A 24,029-nucleotide genomic window follows, 5' to 3' on the forward strand; every position below is an offset into this window, starting at 1 on the left:
GAAGACGGCTAGAATCAAAGAAATGGAAAACCCTAGACGCATCACGGTCTACTTGTCAGTACAACAACGCTTTAAGTAAAAGTAGCTTCAGACGGCACGACTTTGTCACAAGACCGACGCGACGCATACATACGAGCAATAATCGATTTGCCGTCACAGTATTATTGCCTATTTGCGGTTTTTGTAAATCGACAGAAACTGAACTTAATTTGTACAATAAATAATTTACTCGAAATTCAAGTGTTAATTTATCCTGTCGCATTTGTCACTTTAGCACGTTATACTTTGACTGTTTGACTAAGAAGATCATATTTCTAATTCCGATTTCAATTCATCTTCTGTGATTAACTAATTTAGGAAGGCTTAATTTTTTTTATTGCTTAAACGTGTGATGATCTCACGGCCCTCCTCCTCCTCCTCGCGTCGTTTTCCTCATTACTGAGGGTCGAGACTCCCCCGCTGCATCAGTTTCTCCCGTACGATTTCCCTCCATCTGCTGCGATCCCTTGCTTCATGAAGGGCATTGTGGAAATTGATGCTTAGAGAAGATCGTATTTGGTCCGACCATCTCGTGGGACTGCGTCCTCTGGGACGTTTGCCATCTACCTTTCCTGTCACCATCAGCTGTTCAAGATCAGATCTCACGGCCCACCTGGTATTAAATGTTTACCGGAGACCGTAGTTAAAATTTAGGAAAACTGTGTTGTAATCAATTTGATTACGTCATAGAACAATTTTGATTCCAGTTCACGTAAATACATGTCTAATCTTTGCTCCATCAGTTTTTCGGATAGTCGATTTACGAAATCGCACTAGATTATCAGTCGCATACAAATAGCTTTGAAAACACGGTTTCTAGGCGATTTGAATTTCAATTCGACGACAATAATTGTTTGTTCATTGGCAAAATCATTCTTCGTATTTTAAAGATCTTTAATGCTCACGAAAATTTTCGTAACTCTACAGTAAGTAAGTCACTAAATAATAGATCAGATAGATTGGTGTTTTAAAATCGCATAAGCTCTATTTTATTGGCTTCCTTTGAATACAATATTATGAATATTTACGAAACAGCTGCACAATATTCCCGTTAATATTCATATTAATTTGTAAAATGTTGTTGATTCGTTTTAATCAAAAACACATTCGGTTATCTTTCAAATTATAAATGAAGAGTCATCGGATCCCATATTTATTATGACTTGCGATTCGGAATTTAATCGCGAAGCCGTAATCGAATCGGAATGATCGATGAGTTTAATATTACCCCACTGGATTGTAGTAGTTTGTTTTTGCACAAGCGTCAACATAAAATAAATATGTTTATAATCTATCCTTTGCAGGAGTAACACTGAAGAACAGAAGGTACGGCGGAAAAGTATAAAAAAAAAATGCTTGCCTGGTGAGAGCTTGTCACGCTTCCAAATAACTACAATTAATCATATGAAAATTATAAATTTCTTGAAACTACTCAAGCGCTACCTATCGCTAGTTGATCGTACTATAATATAATATTATTTATCATAGTTCATTTAATATTCTACGTACGTACTATTAAATTGTAAAGTTTCATGAAAAATCATACGGTAGTTTTTGCTTGAAAAATTAACAAACACCCACCCGCTCTCCCAAACTTTCACATTTACAATAAGTATTAGCAGGACGTTTTGTACTATTGACAAACAATTTTTAATAATAAATAATGCTTTTCTTTCTCAATAAATTACACTTTCATTAGTATTTAGGGTTTAAATAAATCGGAACTGGATTATTTATTGGAAAATTAAAATATGTTATGTAATCTTAAAAATAAATTATTCCTGTTTTTCATAATTGGTGAAGCATCATAACAATGTAAGTAAGCATTATATGCAGCAACAACTTGCAGGTTTATTGCGGGAATAAGGAAGAAAAGCAACTGTTTCAAATTGGACCGTTCACATGGAAAACAATTTGAATTATTGCTATTATAACATAATTATACTCCTGCTTTCTATGATGTACTATGTGGTGTATAGTCTGTGTAGGTCACACCCAGAAATTCTTTGCGCAAACTACACTGTTCTGCTAGCCTTCTCAAAATTTTAGAAATGTGCTACAGCTTACTGATTTTTTTATAGGTCTAGTTACTTAATTATTCTGGGGTATCTCTGAAAAATTTCCTTACTCAAAACAAAGTTGATGAGGTTGTTGCAATCTAACAAGGCCACGTGAAACAGTTACTTAGGCATGACGTTAAATTTTAAACGCACTTTATTTACGTAGAAAGTGAAGATATTTTTGAATTCTAGAATGTTAAGGAGCTATTTAAACCCCTATTTTGAAACATTTTTTATTATGTACCTACATATATTTTTGCCGCAAACCAATCATGCGTTCTGACTTAAAAGATAACCAGGGTATCAATCAACGCAGTGAAAACTTCAATATTTTGTCCCAAGATAGGCTGGCGCATTGATGTCTGATCACTTTAGTAACCGCCTAAATTGGACAGCCAATTTAAACGAGCTTGACTGTACAATTAAAAAAACATATTGAATTACTAAAAGACCATGCTGAAAGCATTTTGTAAGTGGCCTCAACCGATATTATTCTTGTTAACAAAAGGTTATTCGAATAAAGATGAGCCTATAGAATTCATGTAGATATGATGACGGAATTAAAACAGATAGAAAATGGTGTGTTATTTTCTTTGTTATAACGTTCATTGCAAAACTTTTTTTGTGTATTTTTATCGTTCACACGCAACACTGTCGAATTAATAATTAAAATGTGGGTGAAACAACATGATTTGAATGTTAAATGATGAATACAAGAATAAACATTTCAGTCATTGCATAAATCAGTCGACTCGATTTAATAATTAATAATAAAGCTTTGCGAAGCCTTTTCGATCTTTTCAAATGTCAAACATCTCTGATATGATCTATCTAGTTCAATATTAAGATTCATGCCGTCGGGTACAGTCGCTACGAGTCTAGAATTTATTTTTGAAGTCAGCGATTGATTTTTATAGGTAAATAAATAATTTTTAACGCGCTTTGAATTTCTTGGTATGTATGTTTGACTGTAGGAAAGGAAAGAAAGGAAGGAAAGGAATATCTATAGGTCATTTTCGTCGACTTTAAGACGTACGACTTACTTGATAATTTGTACACAAGAATTATTATGTGGCTACTGGAGCCCATAGACATCAACAACGTAAATGCGCCACCCACCTTGAGATATAAGTTCTAAGGTCTCAGTATATGGGGCAGCCGTTACAACGGCTTACACCCTTCAAACCGAAACGCATTACTGCTTCACGGCAGAAATAGGCAGGGTGGTGGTACCTACCCGTGCGGACTCACAAGAGGTCCTACCACCAGTAAGTTTGTAGCAAAGTACGACTGCGCTCCGCCCTTAATTGTGTGAGTGACCAATCTGTATACGCGTCAATGTGTATATGGGCGCAAACGCCACTGTTGGCAATAATAAAATAATAATATATAGTTTAGTTTATTATATGTTAATATTTATTTATTATTAGCAACAAAACTGTTATTCTACCATATTTAATAATTAGCAGACACTGTTTTGATGTGAAAATGTTCAGAATATGTTTAATGTTTATATTATTGTTTAAAAACACAAATGACTGTATAAATGATTAAATATGAATAAAGCATAAATATTAATAATAATTTATATTATAATTAACAGTACTAATAATTTAATTAAGTATTGTAATTGTTATGCAATGATGTTGTTGGCGCCATCTATTATTAGGCTGGATAATAACAATGTTAGTTAATATTACTTAAAAGTAATTCATGTAAATTAAATTAAATGTGAGTCATGTAAAATCACTAAAATATGTATTTTGAATATTAAGCTATGTTTTGCGAATTGTTTCGCAGTAATTACATTTGTTTGTATAAAATAAGTTGTAGTTGCTATAACCAACACAAAATGGCAAATTGTGTAAGAACCACTGAATAACTCAGGCGTGGCTTTTTGTTGTAAACAAGTAATGTTAAAGTTTTATAGAATTGTATTGTACTTTCATTGTAAAAGAACTTATGTGTGTAAATCCTGGCTTAACGCCGACATGTACTATGCATACAGCTTTGCGACATATGAGGGGACAGTGACGATATATTATATTCATAGTCAATGCATTTATCACTTCTTAAAATCAATTTTATTTTTACACATTTGTTCAGAATTATATTTTAATTAAATATCCGGATTACGTATACGTATATTTTATAAATCCAAGGTTAATTGTACTATGACGATACAATTTATACTGTTTTCGTAATAATATGAGATCGGATAATCTATACGAAATCAGAATTTATGTAAATGTTATCGATTAATTAAAGTTTCTTTGTTAGAATAAAATAAAATAGCTATAAAGTTGTAAAAACTATGACTTGCAATGACATTTAGATGATTTATTCAAATCGTTGTTTTATATTTCAGTTTTTTTTTTTCATTTCTTTAGAAAGTTGCGGTTTCAAAGTAGCTTTCAAATTATAATATAATTCTGTCTTAACATGAATTAGAAAGTTGCTAATTTATTAATCAATTCGAACGCCTTTTTGTCATACGCTTAAATAATAAAAAAAATGATTATGAATATATGTATTAAAATTGTATATTTTTCTGTATATGGAGTATAGTTGATTATACTTTTATATAATATTGCTGAGTTTTGTACAAATGAAATTTTAATTCATTTTGCATTCTGCACATAAAATGTGTTGTGGAACGATGAACTAAATCTGATTATAATATTTCTCTCGTTATATTGTATGCAAAACACGCATAATAAGATGTTGCTTGAACATAATATAAAAGGTTATTTTACTTCTGAGATGGTTTTAAAAAATAAAAATTAAACAAAAAAGAACAATATCGTATTTTTTTGACAATTTTTTTTTGACAATTGGTTAAAGACAAATTTTTTTTTGTTTGAAAAACTTAGAAGAAATTACCACTGTATCAAATTCACCAATTTCAATATAAAATGTTCTAAAAATAAACAGCTTACATTTGTATTCAAATTATATTCGGTTACCGTTTTTCCTTTTTCAAATACATAAAATATTAGGATCGAGGAGGTGCATAATATGGTGTTATAATAAAATAAAACATAGCGGCATTTACGTAGCATTTACGTAGGCAAAGCTGTCGTCAAAAAAATATTGGATTGAGCCAAAAGAAATTTATATCCAATGACAAATCGTTTCCTAACGAATTTTAATAAATTTTGATGGTAATCATCAAATTTGTAATGAGATTCTTTAAGTTATTATATATATATGAATCCACAAGCCGATATTCCTTTTCAGGACATCTTTGATTGATTAAAAAAAATACTAATTGTTATTCAAGGATCCAAATTTAAAACTTTACTAATTAAGATACCTTCTATTGGAAGTGCAGTGACCTTTTAGCACCGTAAGTTCTCTGAAGAAGTTTTATAGATCGAACGCCTCCTTTGGTCCTTCACATCTCAATAAGTAGAGATTAGGTTTTATTTGCGAAAACGAACTTAATCCCATCTGGTATTATGCTATAACTGGAGTGCACAAATACAACACCGACAACAAAAGATTGAAGTCTCAAATAGAAACAACAATAAATGCTACTTTACAGCCCTAATTTTAGAACATGAAATAGGACTGTTTACGAAGATTATAGGAAGCTGGTAGGAGTGGCTGATGAATCATGTGCGACCTTGTATTTGATTCATTGCCTGAGAGAGCAGTAATTAAGACATAAAGTGTCAAGAACAAAATGTGCGTCTAAGAAAAAAAAATTACGACTTATTTTTTCAAGCTATAGAAACGGCGTAATGTAAGTAAGTTGTAGTAGTAATACAATATTAGAACACCAATGGAACATCTCTGATATACATGCCAATTAAAGGTGCAAATAATATTAAAATTGAATTTACAAATTCATGTAAATTAAGCATCCGCGGTGATGTTCCGCAAAAAATAATTATAACATTTGAACGAAATCGAAGAAAACAAATAAAAAGCAAAAAAGAGAGGATAGGAATTTTTCAAAACCGCTCGACTTTTGCGACCCAATACAAAAATAAATATCATTTAACCTTTACTGTCGTACTCAATCAATCAATTCAAACCACTTAGTTTTTATTGCCTTACTATATTATATGTCTAATTCATCGAAATGTTTATTAATTTATGAATTCCTGCAAAAAAATAATACACTTCCGTGTTAGGGGTTTTGGTCTGTTACCCCTCATTTCTAAGCGACGTACATGCTCATTACGCATTATTAGAGTTGATACGATGCCCTTAGCGAGAACAGAGCTGCGGTTTTTTTTTAATTTACGCCACTGTGAGAAACTTCAACCTCTTAACTAGAGTCACCACAACTAAACAGGGCTAATATGGCTGTGGAAATACATATATTTACTTTTAATATTTCTTTGCCTTTGAATATTTCTTACCACTGAGTAATTTATGTTTTAATTAGTAGTCCAACAATCATTCCATCGAAAATAAAGCCAAATTTTCCGTCCCTCTCGATTGTCGAGACGATACATCCAAAATTGAACACTAAACAAATTGAAAAAAATAATTCTTCTAATAAACAAGTCTGAAGTTTCAATACCAATTGAAACCGGTTATTATATTTTATTATACCTACTAATGAATTCAATTATGATTGTTTTATTGTGAGATCTAAACTTAATGAAATACGTGGCCTTGTCTGGGGATTTACGTTTTATTGACTTGTAAAGCTTTATATTTTAATACGCCGCAGCTATAGAGTGAGCCAGAACAAACGAGTCAAGAGAGGCGACTATTTGGTTAGATACGTGAATGTAGTAAGCATTTGCACAAAAAAATAATTAAACAAGTTCGACCACCGAATAGAAATTTATTATATTTATCTTATTATACAAATATTACGGTTCTTTTTAGAGTCCGGATTTTACTGTTGCTCTTTGTTTGAACCTATAAAAGTTTGTCTCTTTCAAGGCACCTAATATTGACACTGATTTGCGAAAGTGGATACTTCAAGAGATAAGAGAACCATAATGGGTTCATTAATATGCACCGTAAATAAACCGTTATTCTAAACGAACGCTGGAATCTAATTAAAATATGAATCATAAAAAATCATATCGAGATTAATAGCAGCAATTTTGTATGCGTATCGGCTGCGTAAAAACTAAGGAAGCAACCTTTAAGTTGTAGTTCTGGGTAGCCGTTCACGCTTGGCTGCTGACCATCGTACCATATCTCACCTATCGTATGCCCGAAGGCTAAAAAGAACCTTAAGGTTGAGTGCTACGATCTATATTCCCGATCATCTAATTTTGAAGTAATATGACTTATTATAATTGTTCTGTAAGTGAATGAACTATGGGCAGTGGGCATATCGAGCACGGATTTATTATTAGTGTAATTATTCAGGTAAACTGTATTATTACTTTCTTCACTAATCGAATGTACTCAACTAATAGAATATTTTATTTTTGTAGTTTGTTCGGGGTTGTTGTTGTTGTTGTTTTGAGGTTTATTTCATTAACTACATATTTTAATTTCTTTTCCAATATTACCTTATATATGATTTTCGGTATTGAAATTTCTCGTCAGGGATAGTTTTAAATTTGAATATTCTAAATCTGGGAACGAATCACGCACGGTCACCTGGCTTCAGATTAAGATGTCCTTTGTTATGGGTACCAGAGACTGACATACATACTTATATACTTTAGAATAAATAAATAAATATTTACTAACAATCACGCCACGTTAACTGGTCCCTTGCTAAGTTCGTAAAGAACTTGTGTTACCAGATAACGGAAATAAATGTAAGATTTTTATTATACACGTACATATATTTAATGTACATCCATAACACTGTAAAATACATTTTATATTTATCATACAAATATCTTCCCTTGGCGGGATTCGAACCCGCGGCCCCCTTGTGTAGTGACCATGTCACTTACCACTACACCAGACGGCCGTTAAATATAGACAAATAAAGAGTAAACAAACCTGTTCATCATACGAATGTTTGCCCGATGTGTGTATCAAAACCACGATCCTCGGCTCAGCAGTTAGGGGTGCTAACTATTGGAACACTGAGTCAGTTAGGTAGTTATTGTATGACTCCGTAATTTGCACTCGTTTAGCATCACAAAGAAATCGATAAATGTGCTTGATGCTATGCCATAAATTAAATATGCTAAGCTGCTTTCGATTCGATATATCGCATCTTTGGAATTGAAGTGGCCTAACTAAAAATTTTAAGAAAATGTGTTTTGTGCTTCGAACTGCTTATAAACATACCTATATATTCTATTAGCTAATAAAATTAAGCAGTCTCTTTTAGTCCAGAAAGGAAAAACGTACTTTTTTTAATCTATTTTAAATAATCGCGTGCGTTCCTTAAGCCTTGTTCGGACTAGGCGAGTATTTTAGTCGAGTATCGAGTAATTTAGTAGCTAAATGTGTCTGAGCACCAAAAATTTAGTCGAGTAGGTTAGTAAATAATTTAGTCAAGTCAATCCATTTTGTTCTATTTTTTCGGGCGAGTAGCGAGTAGTTTAGCCACTAAATTACTCGGTACTCGACTAAAATACTCGCCTAGTCCGAACAAGGCCTTAAAGTATGTATACTTTTAAATCAAAAAACAAAAAAAAAAGATTGCAATTGCTCAATTACATTTTTGGCGGCTACCAAAAAACCAGAAATTTTGAATTAAGCCACTTAAATCCCAAAGGTGCGAATTATGATATTCGTTTATTGTAATTACAAACGGTCGCGTTCAGTGCGTAACAAACTTACGGATTGTTGTTATATTTTGTCCTTGATTGTAATTAAACTGTGATCAAAAGAGTTTTATTCCGATTTTTGCACGTTTAAATCTCATTGTGGCCCGTTGTTATTTTCCAACGAGTATCTATGATTTCTATCAATCAAATTAGTATTTTTTTTAAATATTAATGCCAATTTTTATTGTCTATGATAATATTTTTTTTCTAGATTCCTGCAAAACACCGATCAACTGGACTATGAAGACTTGAGGTATTTTAAATTTTCTTAATTAGAAAGCATTTAAAAAAAAATTCAATGACAAGAATAATTTAATGAATATTAAATTTTCAAAATTGCGTCTATCTATAAAATTAATAAACAAAACATTAAATCGATAAAAAAATACCTAAGAACTGAAATAAAGCCGGCTCCAACATACACGATGAACAATAAAAAAATGGTAATTTGAATACTTTTACTAAGTATGGTATATAGTTTGATTTGCGGGATAGTTTGTCGGAGTGACATATCTATGATTTTATCTAACGATGTTAAAGAATTATTATATACATTTATTTTTCCGCGTATAGTGCTGTATTTATAAGCTATATGTTGTGTAAGTATTGTGGTTGTGGTACACACCGTGGCATAGTTCACAAAGCATTGACACTCGCTCGGGAGGTCAGGAATATCTACATACAATCTGACAGGATCCATTAGTGAAGTAATCGCTGGTTCTTTGTTCAACTATACAAATGATAGGTTGGGAAAAGCAAAAGTTTAGATTAGATATGCTTGAATATTAATTTACAACTCAGCTAAAGCCCGAACGTCATTTGAAATCCAAATCGATTTTTAAACAATTCATTGTTTTGTTTACTTTAAGCTGAACTTTTTTGATGATGTTTTTTTATTGCTTAGATGGGTGGACGAGCTCGCAGCCCACCTGGTGTTAAGTGGTTACTGGAGCCCATAGACATCTACAACGTAAATGCGCTACCCACCTTGAGATATAAGTTCTAAGGTCTCAGTATAGTTACAACGGCTGCCCCACCCTTCAAACCGAAACGCATTACTGCTTCACGGCAGAAATAGGCAGGGTGGTGGTACCTACCCGCGCGGACTCACGAGAGGTCCTACCACCAGTAAAATTTTCATTTGAATGGTTAGTGGCTACGAAGGGTGGGGACCCTTCAAACGGAAATGCATTACTGCTTCACGGCAAACAAAAGGCAGTACCTACGCGGACTCACAAGAGGTCCTAGCACCAGTAATTACAAAAATTATAATTTTACGGGTTTGATTTTTATTACACGATGTTATTCTTTCACCGTGGAAGTAAATCGTGAACATTTTGTTAAGTACGTATTTCATTCGAATAATTGGTACCTGCCTGCGGGATTCGAACACCGTTGCATCGCTAGATACGGACGCACCGGACGTCTTATCCTTTAGGCCACGACGACTTCAAAATATGACCTCATGATATTTTGGTTGTTTTTTTTACAAGCAGCTAAACAATTTCTTGGCCGTTCTAATAATACTCGGATAGACTGTGTGACAGAGGATATGCGAGAGAAAGACATGACTATACTCACTGTATATTACGTATGATGCGCCTGAATGGAAAAAGAACAGGCTGCGCCGACCCCACACAGTGGAATAAGGGCAAAAAGAAGAAAACACATATAGAAATTTAATAAAACAACTCACAAGAAAACGTTTTAATACTAAAATATTCATCCATTTATCTTAGTTATTTAACCAGAATTAAATTACCTGACTGCCAATAATAACTCAGCCCTTTCCATTTAGACCAGTCTGGGTTCCTATAATTAGCCACCGGATAATTCTAACGTATCCTTGTGGTGATATTTTCGTATTCGCAATGGAAATACAAAATTACAGCAAATTACAGACTAAGTCGCTCAAATGACTACGTGGGTACTTGATATTATTGTCGTCGCATATTTAATTGTTCTGTAATTTGTAAATTGGAATAAAATGCGTTGTTTCTTTATTGCTTTATATGAGAAAAATGCTGACATATTTTGGAGATGTGTGACAGGGAAAAAAAAAAAGGCAAGGTGTCAGGCCGTGTGGCGGTTTTCTGTTAAGATGACCGAATGACCAGATTATGGTCTGCACACAAACACACTGACGAAGAACTGGGTTATAAAACCGGTCACTAAATACATGACGGCCACGACCACTCCGTCGAGAATGTAGCTAAGAAGTGTATGAGAATATCAGCTTACGATCATTATGATATTTTGTGAATATATCATATTAACGTCAAGAAAGCTTGTCATGATGATTATAGTCACTTTGCCGCTTGAGGTTGGCCTCGCACTGGAGGTTTTCTGCTTATATATGCCGCAAAACCGTAATGCGTTACGGTTTGAAGGGTAGGGGATAGCTGTTACACAATACAACGTAGGTATTCTTTGGTCTCGTGTCTCAAAGGCGATATTCGCCCTGTAATACTAAAGGGTTCCGGTAACGACTTACACGAAGAGAACTGTCAACCTGTGCCACCATTTACGCAGTAAATAAATGAACACTAAAAAATACACCCACTTTTTTACTGGTGGCAGGACCTCTTGTGAGTCCGCGCGGGTAGGTACCACCGCCCTGCCTATTTCTGCCGTGAAGCAGTAATGCGTTTCGGTCTGAAGGGTAGGGCGCCGTTGTGACTATACTGAGATCTTAGAACTTATATCTCAAGGTGGGTGGCGCATTTACGTTGTAGATGTCTATGGGCTCCAGTAATCACTTAACATCAGGTGGACTGCGAGCTCATCCACCCGTTTAAGCAATAAAAAAAATAAAAATAAAACACAACACTAAATATATTAAAAAAAATGACTCTGTTTACACAAAACGCCTCATTGTCTTGTGAAATAGGCAAGACGATGGGGCTACTGCAGGCTCACAGGTCCACCAGAAGAAACAAAATGTCACAATAAAAATAAAGAAATTTATAAAGAACACAGAATAAGACGCATCCGACCTCGATTTAATGAAACAATCGTATCATCAATATAATGATTGAATGAACCGATCTTATCTCACGTTCCAGCTTCGCGATATATAAATAAAATGTAATGATGCAGATCAAACTAATGAGAGATATGTAAATAGTGTCGACTTACGAAAAAGTATTGCTCACTTCATTAAAAACATTTAATATATTCCGTTATGTTGTTAAGCCGTAAAAATAGCTGTTAATTATTTTTTTATTTAAATTTTTTGTGCTTCCTGCGCATCTTTCGTTGATATTAAAATGTTGTTTGTAGTGTTTCTTCAGTTCTTTTGGTGCCTTTTGGTTTGTATAAATAAATACTATTAATTACGATTAAACAAATTTAATAAATGCGACAGCGTGTTCGATAGTCCGTAATTTTACGTACAAACGAATCTACATTTCTACTAGTAATTTATGGACCAATGATTTACGCAAACAAATTTTTATTTCGAGAAAATGCAACTTATTTTAGATAATGAATTCCAAATTTAAGGGCCAAAAGCTACTGTGTATGTCTAGTATACGAACTATATAAAATTAAATGAAAAAAAAAAACTTGCTAAATATAGAAGTGTATCTATCGTATTGGCGGATTCAAATTATTTCGTAAACCTATAAAACGAATACAGCTAAAGAACATTGAAAACCAAACAGATAATGTTTAAGCCAATTTTTTTTTTAGAAACGGCTACTACTACAGTTTAACATTTGATAACTCATTATTGTGAAAAATTACCTGTACTTCATAAAATAACGATGTAAAACCAAATCGGAGCATTTCAAATCGACAACCGTATAGTCGTACATCTTCCATTAACTACATCGACCATTACAAAAGTAATACTGGCATGTATAACCGCAAATGGCCCGGTATTATCCGCGCATCACACTGCGCACGCGATGGGTGTCATATACAAGTCGCGTGCCATTATTCATTGGATGTACGATTGTTAGGCTGATGCTTTTCTTCGATTCGATTATTATTTTAGTTGCCTTCAACTCGCATGGTTGCATAGCCGCAAAAATTTTTGAGTTTTAACGAAATTTGTACTCACTAATATGTTACAAATTTTTCTCGACGGATTTTCATGTAGGTAACATAAATTCATGCAGGTTTTTAGTGATTCGTAAAATATAATAATAACCTCTTTAGTTCACAAAAAGATAATGGTTACATTTTATTGTATAGGTAGAAATAAGGAATTTATAGAAGTTATAATATCACCGGTCGTCATGGCGAACATATTATTATGTATTTTTCATAATATTTTTAAGGCGAACTTAAGCTTGCTTTTGCCCTTATTCGATTGTTTTAAAACCAAAACGCATTATAAAATACCTTCGCCCTTCTATTGTTTATAAGAATTCAAGAGATTTTATGTATGTATCGTGAGCCAACAATGATTAACGTACAAAAGTTTTGGATCAACAGCCTCACTCAACAACAATAGTTTGCATGTAAAATGTGAGTTATTTATATACACTTTCGATGGATTTTTTTATGGTAACCGACCCAAGAAACTTGCACTATCACTTAACTTTATTTTTAGTTTTTATGCTGCGTGCGTATCCAAAAATAACACCTTGTAGAATGATCATCATGATACGATCACATAATGGCTGATCAATCTAGCATAGCATATAATCTTTGGTACGCGACAGCAAGACGTTAGCGTGTGTGGTTTTCACGTCATCTGCGCAATCGAGAATAATAGTCTTTGGTCTTGTCACTCCTGTCGGGGGCGGGGAAGGAAATGGCTACTAGAGAAGCGCAGTGCCCGCATAGTTGCAGTCATTTTAATGCATTTCTTAGCTTAGTAATGAGAGTCGAGGCACTGTAATTTTCCTTGCCCCGCAACGAATGAAAAACGGAAACGTATTTCAAAATCGATATTATTTAGCTAATACCTGCTTCGGCGAATGCGTGTGCGCTACGTATTGGCAACTATTTATTATTACTGTGATTTCGATAAAAAATTCTAAAACATCCGCGTAATTAATTCTAATTGATCAAAAGTGTGTTAGTTTATTATTTCGTAACTGCCTGTGCTCTGCGATTTAAAGATAGGACTACTATCAAGATCTTTAAATTATATCAAGTTGTTTTTTTTGTAATTCGTATGGAAAATAAACATTTGCTAGTAGATTTTTTTTTCTATTTATATGACGGAAATATTCCTGAAAGCAGGTTATAATTCTTGACACGCTAATATAAGAAAAATAGCGAACAATAAAACATATGCGTTAAATATCATGTAACACTACGCAAGTTTTCTATAGCTCGGGGTCAACGGCCTCGTGTATGTCAGTCACTTCTACCCTATCATTTTGCTTTATGTTGCGGGTTTACGAAATTCTTACATTAACTAGTAGATATTCGTCCAGCGTTTTGAAATTAGACGATAATCGCTCACACCTCAAGATTTATGTTCGTTTAAATATTAAAATTTATTCTGTTTTTCTCTTAGAACGGTTTTCTTGTACCTATAAAATTAAAAAGACATCATAATACTAAGTATTCTGTAGCTGTTTTATTTATTTATTAGAGCCTTATACCTATTAAGCTAAGTCGGCTACTGTAGCTGTTAAAGAAAAAAAAAACAGTTTCAATATATACTATTTCATTTTGTGTTCACTGGTGGTAGGACCTCTTGTGAGTCCGCACGGGTAGGTACCACCACCCTGCCTATTTCCGCCGTGAAGCAGTAATGCGTTTCGGTTCGAAGGGCGGGGCAGCTGTTGTAACTATACTGAGACCGTAGAACTTATATCTCGAGGTGGGTTTTTTTTTATTGCTTAGATAGGTGGACGAGATCACAGCCCACCTGGTGTTAAGTGGTTACTGGAGCCCTTAAACATCTACAACGTAAATGCGCCACCCACCATGAGATATAAGTTCTAAGGTCTCAGTATAGTTACACTTCGATAAAGCGGCACGACACGAGAACCCTCTCATCGTGGCCGCCGGTAACTACATTCCCGATCCTGCGGACAGAATGGAAAGCAGTCGACGTCGCCCAAAACACGTCATCTCGGATTCTCCCGATCCACTAACGGTGCTTCTAAGTACTTCAAGCACTGGTCACCGTTCTCGTCGAACCCGTCGCTAGCGACGAAGGGCTCGACGAGTAAATTAACTCCCAGATACAGCCCACTGAGTTTCTCGTCGGAACTTCTCAGTGGGTCGCGTTTCCGATCCGGTGGTAGATTCTGCGAAGCACGGCTCTTGCTAGGGTTCGTGTTAGCATCGTCGTCAGGTTTGAGCCCCGTGAGCTCACCTACAAACGTTAGGGTTACGCTGAAATAGCCTCTCAGGGCTCTCAGCTTAGGTAGGAAAAAAAAAAAGTATAGTTACAACGACTATCCCACCCTTCGAACCGAAACGCATTACTGCTTCACGGCGGAAATAGGCGGGGCGGTGGTACCTACCCGTGCGGACTCCCAAGAGGTCCTACCACCAGTGATTACGCTAATTATAATTTTGCGGGTTTGATTTGCGGGTGGCGCATTTACGTTGTAGATGTCTATGGGCTCCAGTAACCACTTAACATCAGGTGGGCTGTAAGTTCGTCCATCCATCTAAGCAATAAAAAAAAATCTGTAATTTTTGTTACACAGTAAAAAATATTGTTCTCGCTTACGATAACGACTCTTTCGCGCACCGTTTTATCAACTTACAAATTGCATTAGATTTCGATTACATTAGGTACCTACATAAAATTATTATGAACCGTCTAAACACATATTTATTAAAAAATTTGGAGTTTCTTTAATTCAATGTTTTTAACGTGATTTTCGGGCGTCCTAATAGCAGGATAACTTTTAATGATCTTTATTTAAAAAAAATACATGCGTACGACATTCGACGACGAAGATACGGCACACGTTTCGCAGAACCGATGGCCTATGGAGCAGATGCGTTCTGGACTGGACACCAGATGAAAAAAAAAACTTGTCTTCTTGACATGAATGACTTGTGTACGGTACCTAACCATTTCATATGATAGGTTGGGGAAAAAGTCTTTTCGCATTATAGTATGTATGAACTTGTAATAAAATCTCTTTGGCTATACTATTTGTATCTGGCTGGTTTTAGTATCATTAAAAGTTTAAATTTTAAAGAAGATAATTCCAAATTGATTAGGAAAATGTGTGATTTTTATTTATTTTTCGTACTGTCAAGATGAGTGAATCTAATGAAGAAATTCGATACATTTTAAAATTTTACTACAAAAAAGGTAAAAACGCAACGCAAGCCGCGAAAAAAATTTGCGATGTTTATAGACCTACATAGTGCAGTGTCTGTCAGAGTAGCACAAATCTTGGCTGAGCCTTTGCTCTTGGCTGAGCCTTTGCTCGCCCACCTGTCCTGGTGAAACTGGAAAGGCCTTCGGGCCACCAGTAAACTTTCAATCATAAAAAAAAAAAAAAAAAAAAAGTAGCACAAATTTGGTTTAAACGTTTTCAATCCGGAAATTTTGATGTCAAAGATGCACGTCACTCTGGTTGCCCTATTACGGATAAAATGGTTGCCATTTTTGAAAAAGTGGAGCAAGATCGGCATATCAGTAGTTACAACGTAGCTGAAGAACTGGGAATTGATAACAAAACAGTTTTGGCGCATTTGAAAAAAAAATGGGTAAACAAAAAACCTCGATATTTGGGTACCTCACGATCTCCCTGAAAGAAACCTAATGAACCGTGTACTCATTTTTGATTATTTATTACGACGTAATGAAACCGAACCATTTTTGAAGAAGCTGATAACTGGTGATGAAAAGTGGATCACTTACGACAAGAACGTGCGAAAAAGGTCGTGGTCAAAGACCGGTCAGGCTTCACAGACTGTGGCGAAACCCGGGTTAACTCGCAACAAGGTGATGCTGTGTGTGTGGTGGGATTGGAAGGGCATTATTCATTATGAGCTGTTACCACCAGGTAGAACCATCGATTCTGAGCTCTACTGCGAACAACTGATGAGATTAAAGCAAGTAGTTGAGAGAAAGCGACCGGAATTAATCAACAGAAAGGGTGTGGTTTTTCAGCATGATAACGCTAGACCTCACACATCTTTAGCCACTCAGAAAAAATTAAGAGAGCTTGACTTGGAGGTGTCAATGCATCCGCCGTATAGTCCTGGCCTTGCTCCTTCAGATTTCCACCTGTTTCGGTCTCTTCAGAATTCTTTAGGAAGTGTCAGGTTAACATCATGAGAGGACTGCCAAAAACCAATTGTCGCGGTATTTTGATCAGAAGCCCCAAAATTTCTATAGCAATGGGACCATGTCCCTACCTACAAGATGGCAAAAAGTTATCGAACAAAATGGTACCTACATACTTTAGTTAAATGTAAATAAACTACAGTAAAAAATGTTGTGAATTTTCTTAAAAAATGCGAAGAAACTTTTTCCCCAACCTATTATATTCACCATAACAATACCATCGAATGTTTTTGCCCCGAATTATTATATACGTTTTGTGCTGTCGGTACTTTTATGGAGTACTAAAGTTCCATAAGGCGCATTCACTGTTACAAGCTTGCTAATTGTTCTCGCATAAAGGAGTTATAGTAATGGATCCGAGATTGAGGACTGATTAACGAGAATGATAAAACGAGTCACGTCCATCGGCGCTTCGAAAGCCGACAGGTGTTTTCATTGAATGCGAATTAAAAAATAAAATTGTATTCGTGATGTATAGATAAATATTGTGAGCGTATTGTTAGAGCTGAGAATATTAAAACGCATTTTACAAATTTAATTGGATATTTGTATTTAATGAGGATGTAGCATTGTTTTGTTACATTTCTGTGTTCTTTTATATCACGACTGCACCATATGCGGAATAAGTTACAGAGCTTGAAAATAGTACATAATTTTTTTTTTGCCGCAAACAATAATGATGTATCTGTTTTCGTTACTAGTTAGGGGCACTATTGCTATTATATATTTTCTTCGGTTTTCGGAAGTTGCAGACACAATAAAAACTTATTTTACGGCCTGTTATTATTGCAATGGAATTATTATTATTATTTCGTGGGTGGCAATATTCTAATTCCAAAATAATCAAAAACATATTGACGTAGAGCTAAGGGGGGGGGGTACCCTCTATTTTATAAATTTGTTGATCCAATGTCTCTCACTATTTCAATATCTCATTAATTTTCCTGGATATCGTTTTCAGATGATACTCTACACGTCTCGTTATGAAACTTTCTGATTCCTTCTGTATGAAGTTCCTTTTTTATTTCGTAAATTTGGTACACTGTTGTTTAGCCTTTTATAAAAGTATATTTTTCCAAAATTCACCTATTTAAAGAATAGTCTGAGTAAAATAGAAGTGAATAGTGAAGAGCACGGAATTAAATTTTCGAAAGCTTTTATTAATTAAATTTTCGTGACGGAACCCGAAAAATGGCAAAATATTTACTTTAAATTGTTCAAATACTCAGCTGACATAAAATATTGAACACACACCTCAAATTTATGCTTCTTTTGTAATGAAATACATCGGATAAAACACCTCACATTTTGTCACATGCCCTTCTTCAAAGCTTGAGAAGGTTGTAGCAGAATTCACTATGGGTGAATTCGCTATGGTTCTTCTGAATCCCTGTTATTGGCAATCGCTTTGTCTATCTCATAAGGCTATAAAAAATAAATAAAACTTGTCAGAAACAGATCTTTCACTATCGACCAGCAAAACAGTTTGCGTTCTGTGATTACCGGCATGTCGAAGACACGTCGCAATTACATTGCATTTTGAATCATGCGACAGGCGTAGCAATTCCAGAAAATTGCAAATAAGAATTCAGTTTAGGTATACTAATGTTACTGCGCACATGTATGATACAGAGTATTATTTTCATTTCTAGTTTAGATAGGTACATATCCACGGTTACGTTAATACATAATCTGTAAATTGTATGAGCTCATAACTGTGGTTTGCGGTTATTTTTTATGGTTAATGATACCAAGTACCACCTTTCTTTTCTTACTTAAGCTGATGGTCTTGAGAGACCATTTTCAACGTAACCGTAACCAGTAGGTTAGCTCATGGGGCTGACATCGTTGCTAATATTAACCCTAGTAAAAGCAGTACTTCGCAGAATCTACCACCGGATCGGAAACGTGACCCAATGAGAAGATCCGGCGAGAAATTCAATGGGCTGTGTCTGTGGGTTACTTTTTTTTTCTTTTTTTTTATTGCCCTTGTAGGCAGACGAGCATACGGCCCACCTGATGGTGAGTGGTTACCGTCGCCCATAGACTTCAGCAATGCCAGGGGCAGAGCCAAGCCGCTGCGTACCGTTTAATACTCTCCACAAGCCTCGTTTGAAGAAGGACATTCATAGCGCTCGGGAAACACCGTGGAGGGGAGCTCATTCCATAGCCGGATGGTACGTGACAAAAAAGATTTCTGGAAACGCACTGTGGATGACCGCAGTGGCTCCAGGTAGTATGGATGAATTCTACTCCGGTGGCGGGCGGTGCGATGGTAAAAACGAGATGCTGGTATCATCTCGAACAATTCCTCAGAGCACTCGCCGAGCCCTTCGTCGCAAGCGACGGGTTCGACGGGAACGATGACCGGTACTTGGGGTACCTAAAAGCACTGCTATTGGATCGGGATGAGCCGAAATGATGTGTTTTAGGTGACGTCGACTGTTTACCATTCGGTCCACAGGATCGGGAATGTAATTACCGGCGACCACGATGAGAGGATTCTCGTGTCGTGCCGCTTTCTCGAAATGGGGCACTGATGCCGACTGTAGATATTTACTGATGGACTCTAGATCCATATCGTCGTGGAGGGCCACGTTTCGGATGAACCATGGGGCTCCGGCGGCTATCCTGCAAAACGGGATTGTATTATTTGAAAGGGTTTCATGTTTGCGCGGGCCGCGTGAGCGAACACTAACTACACTTGCATAGGTCATGACCGGACGTATAAAAGTTTTGCAGAGTGTCACCTTATTTCTAAGGGACAAATTGCTTCGCTTGCAAATCATCGAATAGATCTATTTCACCTAACCTATTCGGTTTGTGGAAAAAAAGGTTTTATTTTATTTTTAGTCCGCTAATACATTTAACAATTTTGTGAAAATTATAGAAAGTTAGAAAAGGCGCCAAAGTGGAAGCAATACTCAGCTATTGTAAACTTGTTCATTCGTCAAAACGTTAAACATCATTTTGCATTTCGTTTCACGCTATGTAGATCTTGAACAGGTACCACCCCCATGCGGATTAACAAAACCTCCTTCCAGTAACTACGCAGATTAGAGTATATTATGCGAGTTTGATTTTTATTTTTTATTACATAATGTCATTCCTTCACTGTGGAAGTCATTCGTGAATGTTTGTAAAGTCACAACGCTCGATATTAATGCACTGGAAGTCCTACCCTTTAAGCCACAATGATTTGAAACTCCTACTAACAATACTACTGCATTTAAACTTTAATATTACTTGTGCTTCTAAAGCATGTGCGTTAAGTTTATCCTACAAGTACCTTAACTAAAGGAATCACAAAAACGTATGTGCGATATATATTTTAAATAAAACCATAAAAACGCTTTCGAAGTTTAATCGTAACAATATTAATAAAATTACGAGTAATGGAGTTATTACTTTATGATTGAGTGTTATTGTTAGATCGAACGTCGCAACAGAAGACTTTCTCCACAGAAATCGTAGTTTCATTTTTCAATACTTTTTCTTACAGATACGCGAATACTTTCTATGAAGCGCGTTTGCCGTTTTATCGTTTTTTTTTAAAACGATGTTAATAAACGCGATTTTGGTATGTTTGTAATTTTATTACGAGATTTATCACTCTTGAGATTGTTATGTCGTAGCCTTGTGGTTCGTTATTTACTACTAAATTCGCGGTAAACTTGCACTCAGAAATAAATAAGTCAATCACGCTACTGTATTGAGATTTGACATTACACTATGGCGCTTAAACATGGAAGTCCGCTGAGTGGACGCGACACTGGAGGGGTTAAAACTTTTTTAATGTTTTGGTAGTTATATTATTAACAAAAAACGGAGAAAACGAAGCTAGACACTAGGAAATAGTAATTATAGTACATTCCGAAGATATTATTTTAAGTTCAGCGTTAAATCGGCGTGCAAATCTTGTCGACTGATATCTAGTGACAGTGAATCCTGCGTATTCGGGAATTCCGATTACGCCCGATGACACCCGAGTGCGACTTACATAGATTATACCTTATTTATCTATTCCGTGATTATGCCAGTGTTGAACCGCGTCGAGGCCCAATATTGATTATTTACTTGAAAAATAATGCGAGCAATAATTATATTAATATATATATACTTATAATTATATTCATATATACATTCTACCTATTTCTACAGAAAAAACAATTGTGCATTTCTAGTTAAATAAATATAATAAGGTTGCCTTTTTTCTAATACTTATTTATATTAAAAAAAAAAATCATCCACTATGTCTCAAGCTGTGAGTCGCCTTACTTGTCACTTTTTTATACTCCAGTAACAAGCTTTACATATATTATTTAGCTTTAATCTTATTAATTTGCCTTTAATTAATTATTAATATTATTATTTTAAATTTGTATGTGAGATGTATGGAAATGGTAATGCAAGGTAGAGGGGGAAGAAGTCGACCGAAGAAGACATGCATGGGGTGTGTGAATGACGATATGAGAGAGAGAGGAGTGAGTGTTGAGATGACGGCTGATAAAAGAGAATTGAAGAGAAAAATTAGCAGTGCCGACCCCACCTAGTGGGATAAAGTGGAGAAAAAGAAAATTATTTTATATTTGCCGATCAATTGAAATCAGAATACATGTGCACAGGGAAATATAATGTATTATATAATACAGGGCGATGTTTTTTGATTAATTTATTTTTTTTGAAAATATTTCCTATTATCTTTGATTCTTATTAATATTCATTGCTCTCGTAATATACTGGAGCCCTCAACGTTCACTTGAAAAATCACGCCGTAACAAGATATAAAAGAAAACTTTCTACACTTTAAAGGCAAGAACGGTAATTGTAATTAAAATGTACAATGAAGATGTAATTAAAACATTTGTACAAAACGAAATCCAACGTTACAATCTTGCATCCTTTCAATATCGAAATAATGATCTCCGTGTCAATTCTGTTCAACAAATTGCAGTCTTTTATGTACGCGTTCGATTCTACAAGCGCTTACCGAGAAATCTATCAAATTTTATAAAATGATTTATCGATAGGTACATATATCGGTATGTACATTCTTAAACATTTAAAAAATATCACCGAACAGAAAATGTATTTTCACACATAATTGTATCATTACAGTTTGAAGATTTCTTGAGTTGACTTAATTGCACCTTAATTTTGACAGTAAACGCCTTGAAATATATTTTACCTTTTTTGTAGTAAAATTTTAAAATGTATCGAATTCCTTCATTAGATTCACTCATCTTGACAGTACGAAAAATAAATAAAGATCACACATTTTCCTGATTTGAATTTGGAATTATTTTCTTTAAAATTTAAAATTTTAATGATACCAAAACTAGCCAGATACAAATAGTATAGACAAAGAGATTTAATTACAAGTTCATACATACTATAATGCGAAAATACTTTTTCCCCGACCTATGACGTGCATATTTTACAGAGATTATAAAGTATTCAAGTATTTCTGGAAGTCATCTGGATATAGCTGGTCAAATGCTGAACCAGCGTGGGTAGGTGCTATCACACTAATTATTTCAGCAAAACAGCTGTTCTTTTTTTATTGCTTAGATGGGTGGACGAACTCACTGCCCACCTGTTACAGTTGTCAAGTGGTTACCGAAGCCCATAGACATCAACGGCTGCCCCATAGTTCAAACCGAAATGCATTACTGCTTCACGGCTGATAGGCAAGGTGGTGGTACCTACCCGTGCGGACTTACAACTTACCACCAGTAATTACGAAAATTATAATTTTGCGGGTAGCGTTACGTTACGTTACGTTACGTTACGTTACGGTTACGTTACGTTACGGTTACGTTACGTTACGTTACGGTTACATAGGGTGGGTAGGCCTTCAACAAGGTGGACCGGTGACCTATTGAGAATCGCGGTGATCCGCTGGACGCAAGCAGCGAGAGACCAATTGTTGTAGTAAGGCCTGGGGTATACCTATAATCAGCAGTGGACATCGGTTGGCTGAAATATAGAAGACGGCTATGAATCACATTTAAGACGATCTTCGTGTGTCATGGCAAAACACAAGTTACAATATGTATGAGTTCCGATAACCACTTAATACCAGTTTGATCTTGAAGTCATCTGTCCAACTACAACAATAAAAAAAGCCAACGTCTATAGTTCGCGCATTTATATTAATGTATCATTACATATTTTTTACAAGACAATCAATACACGATATTCGCGAATGAATAGTAACCGTATTCTTGATAATAGGAAAGCCACAAAGCTCCTAAATTATTCGACAGCCCATTAAAATATGAATTAAGCTGTAATTCACAATAGAAAGCGTTGCAAACCAAAAACAGCAAAACGAAAGCACACAGACTTAGTATTTGTAATGTACGTTTAAGTGTCAATTAGAAATTAATGATTTAAGCGCGTCGTAATTTTACCTATTATTATTTTCATTAATGAATCGTTATTAATGAAAACAAAATTATTAATTAAATGCATTAAACCTTAGTACGTTATTTAATAACAGAAATGTTTCCACATCAAAATATTTTGGGACAACGGTATAACTATGCGTTTTTTTTTAAAGTGGCAATTAATTTAAACGAAGTTGCGACCAAGGAGGTTTTTGTTATTCCTCACTCATCCACTCTATTCTAATGACTTTAATAGCATCTGCTTTTCTTATTTGACAATTACCTACCTCAACCGATTCGATTGGTTCAACGAACCCTTTGCTGAACGTGGCATAAATTTCTTTGCTTCTAACATTCTCGACAACAAATTCGCAATTAAATTTTTTACTAATATTAACAGCTCCTTTCAAAATTGCATGTTGCCATGTTGCTTTATCCTTGATCTTTAATCGATTGTTTATACTGTAAATGGGATAGATGTCATAACGTAAGATGGTCGAAAATTTTCATTATATCTGTATCTATAGCAGTGCCTGTTGTACCTATAAATCTACTAAAACTGCTACTACTTACGACCTCACTGTATGAA

General features: G+C 35.0%; 1 protein-coding gene across 2 annotated transcripts in view; it reads left to right on the forward strand.

Annotated features, from left to right (window-relative positions):
- Window positions 1–24,029, forward strand: part of LOC114243469 (uncharacterized) — an 88,118-nt gene that overhangs the window by 12,218 nt on the left and 51,871 nt on the right. The window contains exon 2 of one of the 2 annotated variants that reach the window (XM_028174979.2): window positions 9,027–9,068. The exons of the other annotated variant lie outside the window; for it this stretch is intronic. The gene's annotated coding sequence lies outside the window, so the exon portion shown is untranslated. The remainder of the gene's footprint in view (window positions 1–9,026; window positions 9,069–24,029) is intronic. 2 annotated transcript variants of the gene reach the window in all.

Source organism: Bombyx mandarina, chromosome 19 (genome assembly GCF_030267445.1).
Source record: "Bombyx mandarina strain Sakado chromosome 19, ASM3026744v2".
Classification (NCBI taxonomy): domain Eukaryota; kingdom Metazoa; phylum Arthropoda; class Insecta; order Lepidoptera; family Bombycidae; genus Bombyx; species Bombyx mandarina.